Here is a 7,572-nt window from a genome sequence, read left to right as displayed (position 1 = left end):
GATTTCTCCCTTGACTTTGGAAGCTCTCTTTGGGCTTGAAAGAGTTGAGAATTTTTTTCTAAAGGAAAAACAGAAAAGCCTGCTTCACGAGGAGGAATGCATAAGCACTCACATCTCTAGATAAAAGACAATTGTAAGTCTGGGGATAATTACAGTAGATGCATGCAAATTGCTAATCTTGTACTGAACTATAATGGCCTGTGCAATTGGGTAAGAAGCTCTGAAACTAGCCAACAGCATGACAGTCTACACTGATTAAACTTTCATAGCAGATTTATGTGATTTACTATAATACAGGGTTGGGTTACATTATTCAAACCTGATCTTATATTTTCTTTTCTGTGTAATCAACCCATGCTAATGTGTCTTATTAAAGCCAAATGATTTTGAAACTAGAACAAAGGAATGTAGGAATATAGAAATCGCCATGACCACTTGTCCATCTAGTCCCGTATCTTGTCTCTCACCTTGGCCTGTTCGAGATCCATAAAAAGGAGGAGCAAGAACCCTATAATGGACAATTATGGAATAACTTGTCATCAGTTCAAAGATTTAAGGGCAGAAGGAAAGGAGCCTAGTGCCATATCTAAAAAGATTCTTCAGCCTCAGCCAATAAACCTTAAAATAGTTACAAAAGAACTATGTTAATAAACTAAAAGGGAAGAAATGCTATGATAAGACTATCAAACTGTTTACTCCCTCCCCCCCTCCCCCCACAAGTGGGATAGGAATGTGGATTTTAAAGAAATTGCAGGTAATTTAACTGATATAAAATTTGAACCAATGGTCATACTTCATAAATAACGATCCAGCTGGAAGGCCTCTCCTACAAGAGGAATAATAGACATCTAAATAAAACCAAGGAGAACACCTCCTAACACATCCAGAATGCTATTGATAGAGCTTGTGAACTGACAGAAGTAACGCAAGTTCACCCAGTCACTGACAATGAAAAGAGCAGGAATAGCAAACTCAGGATCTGGGTTGGATCCAGGGCCGGCTCCAGGCACCAGCTTGGCAAGCAGGTGCTTGGGGCGGCCACTCCGGAGAGGGGCGGCAGGTCCAGCGATTCGGCGGCAATTCGGCGGACAGTCCCTCACTCCAGCTGGGAGCGAAGGACCTTCCGCCGAATTGCCGCCGCAGATCGCAATCGCGGCTTTTTTTGGGGGGGGGGCTGCTTGGGGTGGCCAAAACCCTGGAGCCGTCCCTGGTTGGATCTACACAAAAGGAACTATTTCGAGAATGAAAAGTGACCATGTGACTAACAAACCATTAAGGTTCACAAACAGCAGTTATTGGCAGATGTCCAATAAAAAGCAAAATAACCCTCTCATCTGTCAATGAGTTCAGGTTGTCTGCCCTGAACTGCATCCTAGATGTTGTTATTTGTGTGTTTTGTTAATTAGTTGTATTCATTTGTTGGAATTATAGCTTACAGTGAAGGATATTATGATATCATGTGATATTAAAATTATGATATGATATTATATTGAACAAAATTATAACATTAGCAAATGGAATCAGTGGCTACTGACTCCTGCCATGTAACAGGGGCATAATCATGTGTAAACCCTAGTCCGTGTCATGGGGCTGGAGGCAGGAAAACAACAGTTACTCACCTTCTCGTAACTGTTGTTCTTCGAGATGTGTTGTTCATGTCCATTCCAATCAAGTGTGTGTGCGCCGTGTGCACGCCAGCAGGAAGATTTTTCCCTTAGCAGCATCCGTTGGGTCAGCCTGGGCGCCCCCTGGAGTCATACCTTCATGGCGCCCAATATAGGGCCCTGCCGACTCCCCATCCCCTCAGTTCCTTCTTGCCAGCTGCTCCAACAGAGGGGTAGGAGGGTGGGTATTGGAATGGACATGAACAACACATCTCGAAGAACAACAGTCACAAGAAGGTGAGTAACTGTTTTTTCTTCTTCGAGTGCTTGTTCATGTCCATTCTAATCAGGTGACTCACAAGCCAAAGTTCAGGAGGTGGGGTCAGATCATCCACTGATTGGGGCACAGCTCATCCGAAGACCACGTCGTCTCTTGCCTGTTGAGTGATCACATAGTGCATCGTGAAAGTGTGTATAGAGGATCACATTGCCAGTCTGCAGATTTCCTGTGTGGGGACCTGTGCCAGGAATGCTGCTGAGGAAGCCTGAGCCCTGGTGGAGTGTGCAGTGATCGACAGAGCGGACACCTTCACCAAGTCATAACACTCCTGAATGCATGATGCAATCCACGACGAGATGTGTTGTGATGAGCCAGGGAGGCCTTTCATCCTGTCTGCCACTGCTACAAATAACTGGATGGACTTTTGGCTTCATTCTCTCGACATAGAAGGCTAGTGCTCTGCAGACATCCAATGAGAGAAGCCTTTGCTCCCTGCTGCAGGAATGCAGCTTAGGATAGAATACTGGGAGGAAGATGCCCTGGTTGATGTGAAACTGGGAGACAACCTTAGGGAGAAAAGCCGGGTGAGGCCTGTGCTGAACCTTGTCTTTATGGAATACGGTGTCAGGGGGCTCTGATGTAAGGGCCCTGAGCTCCGACACTCTCCTAGCTGAGGTTATTGCCACCAGAAATGCCACCTTGTATGAGAGATAAAGCAGGGAGCATGTCGCCAGTGGCTCAAATAGTGGACCCGTAAATCTGGAAAGGACTGAATTAAGGTCCCAAGGTGGGATAGGCTGTCGAATTTGCGGGTAAAGTCTGTCGAGACCTTTAAGGAAATGGCTGACCATCGGGTTCGCAAAGACTGAGCGGCCGTCTGCACCCGGATGGAAGCGGAGATGGCGGCCAAGTGGACCCTTATTGATGACATGGATAGTGCCTGTTGCTTAAGATGGAGGAGGTAGTCCAATATAAATGGCACCGAGGTGAGCGTCGGACACTGATGGTGCTGCTCCAACCAGATGGAGAACCTCTTCTACTTGGCAAGGTACGTCACCCTTGTGAAGGGCTTTCTACTACCAAGGAGAACTTGCCTGACTTGATCAGAACAGAACAGCTCCACAGCATTTAGCCATGGAGCATCCATGTTGTGAGGTGGAGCAACTCAAGGTTCAGATGCCAGAGAGGGCCGTGATCCTGTGTGTTTAGGTCCAGGACGAGTGGTAGGGTAACCGGAGTTGCCACAGCCGTTTCCAGGAGCAATGTGTACCAGTGCTGGTGTGGCCAGGCTGAAGCTATCAATATCACTAGGGCTTAGTCCCTGTGGATCTTGAGGAACGCCTTGTGGACTAAAGGAACTGGCGGGAACGTGTACAGGAGGCAGCCTCCCCATGGAAGGTGGAATGCATCCACGATGGAGCCTGGACTGTGACTCAGGAAGGAACAGAATAGTCAACACTTCCTATTGTGTCGTGTGGTGAACAGGTCTATTTGGGGAAAGCCCCAGTGTTGGAAGATTGAGCTCACTATGTCCAGCCGGTCAGACCACTCATGGCCATGAAAAGACCTGCTGAGACTGTCCACCAGCTCGTTCTGTATCCCAGAAAGGTATGATGCCTGCAGGTGTATCAAGTGCTCTACACAGAATTCCCACAGCATGAGGACTTCCTGCAACAGGGGAGAGGAGCATGCACCCCCCTGTTTGTTGATATAAAACTTTGCTGTGGTGTTGTCCATGAGGACTGATACACATTTGCTTGATATGTGGGCTATGAAAACCTGGCACACCAGGCACCCCGCTCTCAGCTCTCTGACATTGATATGCTGAGCGAGGTCTGCCTGAGACCAGAGGCCTTGTGTTCTGAGGTCTCCCAAATATGCTCCCCATCCCAGATCCAAAGCATCTGTCACTAATGAGAGCGATAGCTGGGGGATGGTGAAGGAGACTCCTGCACAAACTACCTGTGGGTCAAGCCACCACAGGAGGGAGTCTGTTTTTGAGCAAGGCAGGGTTACAGTGCTGTCCAAAGTGTCTCGAGACGGTCGATAAACTGACACTAGCCATGACTGGAGCGGTCGAAGTCTGAGTCTGGCATGCTGTACTACGTAGGTACAAGCGGCCATATGCCCCAGGCAGCTCCTTGCTGTGGTAGTGGGGAATTGCCCTAGGCCCCGTATGATCTCACCCAGTGACCAAAATATGGCTTCTGGGAGGTATGCCCTGGCTTGAGTCAAGTCTAGCACTGCTCCCATAAACTCTATCCTCTGCACTGGGGACAGTGTCAATTTGGCCTATTTGAGAAGAAGACCCAGTTCGACGAACATCCTTCTCACTTGAGAGCTGGAGTGGCCTTTGATCAGCCAGTTGTCGAGCTCTGGGAACACCTGTACCTGCCGCTTGTGCAGGAACACCACGATGACTGCCATGCACTTGGTGAACATCCGAGGTGCTGCTGACAGGCCAAAAGGGAGGATGGTAAACTGATAGTGGCTGTTGTTCACCACAAACCCGAGGTATCTTCTGTGGGGTGGAATTATCGCTATGTCCTTCAAGTTGAGGGCAGCGTACCAGTCTTCTGGATCCAATGAGGGGATAATGAAGGTCAAGGAGACCATGTGGAACCTGAGTTTCTTGATGAACTTGTTGAGCTCCCGCAGATCCAGAATGGGCTTGAGGCCATCGTTGGCTTTGGGTATTAGGAAATACCATGAGTAGAAACCCTTGCCCCTTTGCTCCTGAGGAACTTCTTCTACTGCCCCTACTGAGATGAAGGAGTGCACTTCCTGTATGAGAAGTTGCTCATGAGAGAGAAGGGTCCCTGAAAAGGGATGGAGAAGGGGGGGTTGGAAGGGTGGGAGGGCACAGAATTGGATGGAATATCCCCTCTCTACCGTGAGGAGCACCCAGCAGTCCAAAGTGATATGGGACCATGCACAATAGAAAGGGGATAGAGGGGATGAAAAGATAAGAAGGGATGGATCCAGTTGTGGTACTGGTGCTCCGTCCTTGACCACACCTTCAAAAGGGTGGTCTGGGGCCGGGCGGCGGCTTGGACTGGACCAAGCCCTGCCCTGAGGAGGGGTGCTGCCTCCTTCTACTGCTCCTATTCTTCCTACAAGGAGCGTCCTGGCGGTTCTGAGGTTGGTAGGACCAAAAGGGAGGTTGTGGATGGAAATGCCTAAGTTGAGTGGCCAGCATATGAAGCCCCAAAGATCTAAGGGTGGCCCTTGAGTCTTTCAGACTATGGAGTCTCTTATCCATTTTGTCAAAAAAGAGAGCCAAACCCTCGAAGGGGAGGTCCTGGATTGTTTGCTGGACCTCACGAGGCAGACCAGAGACCTGCAACCAGGAACCCCTCCTCATTACAACCCCCATGGCCATTACGTGAGGCTGCATCTGCTGCGTCCAATGTTGCCTGTAGGGAAGTTCAGGAAACCAGCTTTCCCTCCTCTACCAATGTAGAGAACTCAGTATGAGAGTCCTGAGGCAGAAGCTCCGCGAACTTGGCCATCGTAGCGCAGGTGTTGTGTGCGTATCTGCTCACAATGGCCTGTTGATTAGCAATGCGGAGTTGTAGTCCCCCAGTGGAATAGACCTTCCTGCCGAAAAGGTTGAGTCTTTTTGCCTCCCTATTCTTAGATGGGCCCTGGTAGCCCTGGTGCTCCTGCTGATTGGCTGCATCAACCACCATTGAATCGGGGAGTAGGTGGGTATATAAATGTTCAGATCCCTTCGAAGGGACAAAGTACCACTTCTCATGCCTCTTAGCCATAGGGGCCAGAAAAGCAGGGGTCTACCACAGGGTTTTTGTCATCTCTACGATCGTATTTATTAAAGGCAAGGTGACACGAGAGGGACCGGAGGGTACGAGGATGTCAACGGCTGGGTCTGATTTCTCCACTACCTCCTCTGCCTGTATGCCCGGGTTCTGGGCAGCACAATGTAAGAGCTGCTGGAGTGCCCTGTTATCCTCCAGAGCTGGGGCCGTCAGTGTCCCCACCACAGCTTCATCCGGGGAGGATGAGAAGGAGAGGTCTGGCAGGGGGCCCTGCTCACTCCCTTCACCGCCCCGTGGGTCTTGCGGCACATGGTATTCCACAGCTTGCGATGCGGGGCCCACTGGGGGCGGAAATATCGGTGCCGAGGCAGGTGCTGAAGTTGCTGGTTCTGGCGGTGCTGATATCATCAACGCTGGTGGAATCAAAGTTGTAGTCATCGGCGGTACTGCTGATAGGAGAGTCGGTGCCGGAGCTGTATGGGGCAACAGTAGTGCCGACGCTTCTGTTGGTGGTGCTGCTGCCAGCGTTGCCGGCATTGCCTGTGGGTGGGATGAAGGATGCTGACCTAGACCTTGGACCCTGGACCTGTCCCTGGTTCTGGTGATACGCCCAGGGTGTCCAAAAGGGCCACTGCGTCGAAGGCTGCCACTGCGGAGACAATGGTGCCAGGTAGGGCTGGTGGTCATGGCGGAAACTGGACATCCTGCTCCTGGTCCTATTGGAATGATAGGATTCCGCCTCTGACTCTGAGGTCTCCGAGTAGGAGAACCACGGAGAAGCGGTACTCTGGGCTGCTGGAGAGCGGTGCCAAGAGGTCGGGGATTGGTGCGGCTCCCCTGCGTGGGTGGGCCATGCCAGGAAGAGGTGCGCTGGGGATGAGGATCGGTGCACCATCAGCACTGGTTTGTCCCTTGACTGAAAGTGAGGTTGCGCAGTCACCAGTGACTTGTATCTCCTCTGCGGGAAGGACGGCACCATGAGGCATATAAGGTCTTTGGCTGCCTCGAAAGCCTCCGGCGTCGAGGGGAGCTGAAGGTGATCACCTTGACATTCTGGGGACCATTGAAGGTTCAGACTCAACTGAACCCCAGCCAGGGCAGGAGTCAACGAGACCCTAGAAGGCTGGAGGGATGAGGTGGCCTGGCTCGAGATGCTCGTTGATGCCGCAGGTCCCTTGGACTTTAGAGGGGGAGAGTGACCCCTCTCCAGTCTTTTCTTCTTTTTTGGGACCGGGGACTGAGAACAGTGCCACACCAAAGAGGGCTTTTTATGGGTATAGCCATGGCGGTGCCAAGAGACCTTAGGGTCCTTGTTCAGCGCCGGCTCGCGCACCGTCAGTTCCGGAGCACTGTGGACTGACGAGGAAGTGCTCAGCACAGGTTTTGCGGACCCCAGGTCAGAATGTGGCTGGAATGCCACTTCCATCAGCAGTATCTTAAGTCTTTGCTCCCGGTCTTTAAGAGTCTTAGAGCGAAAACCCTTGCAGATCCTGCACTTGTCCTTTTGGTGGCTCTCCCCGAGGCACTGCAGACAAGAAGAGTGTGGGTCACTCTTGGGCAATAACTTGCCACAGTTCTCGCAGAGTTTGAACCCCAGTGTCGGAGAAGACGTTGTCGGCAGGGGGATGACCCCCAAGAAACACAAACACAACAACTACAAAAACTAACTACTATTTTAACTAACTATTTATACTATTTTACAATTAAAACTGAAGACGACACTGCCAAAAGCGCTTGCAAAGCAAGAGTGAGTGATGTTCCAGCTAGCCATCACCGGCGGTAAGAAGGAACTGAGGGGGTGGGGAGTCAGCAGGGCCCTATATTGGGCGCCATGAAGATGCGACTCAAGGGGGCGCCCAGACCGACCCTACGGACGCTGCTCAGGGAAAAATCTTCCTGCTGGCGTGCA

This window comes from Malaclemys terrapin, chromosome 1, assembly GCF_027887155.1.
Source record: "Malaclemys terrapin pileata isolate rMalTer1 chromosome 1, rMalTer1.hap1, whole genome shotgun sequence".
In the NCBI taxonomy this organism is placed as follows: Eukaryota; Metazoa; Chordata; order Testudines; family Emydidae; genus Malaclemys; species Malaclemys terrapin.
The sequence above is the reverse complement of the archived record's forward strand: the minus strand, read 5'-3'. Positions refer to the sequence as shown.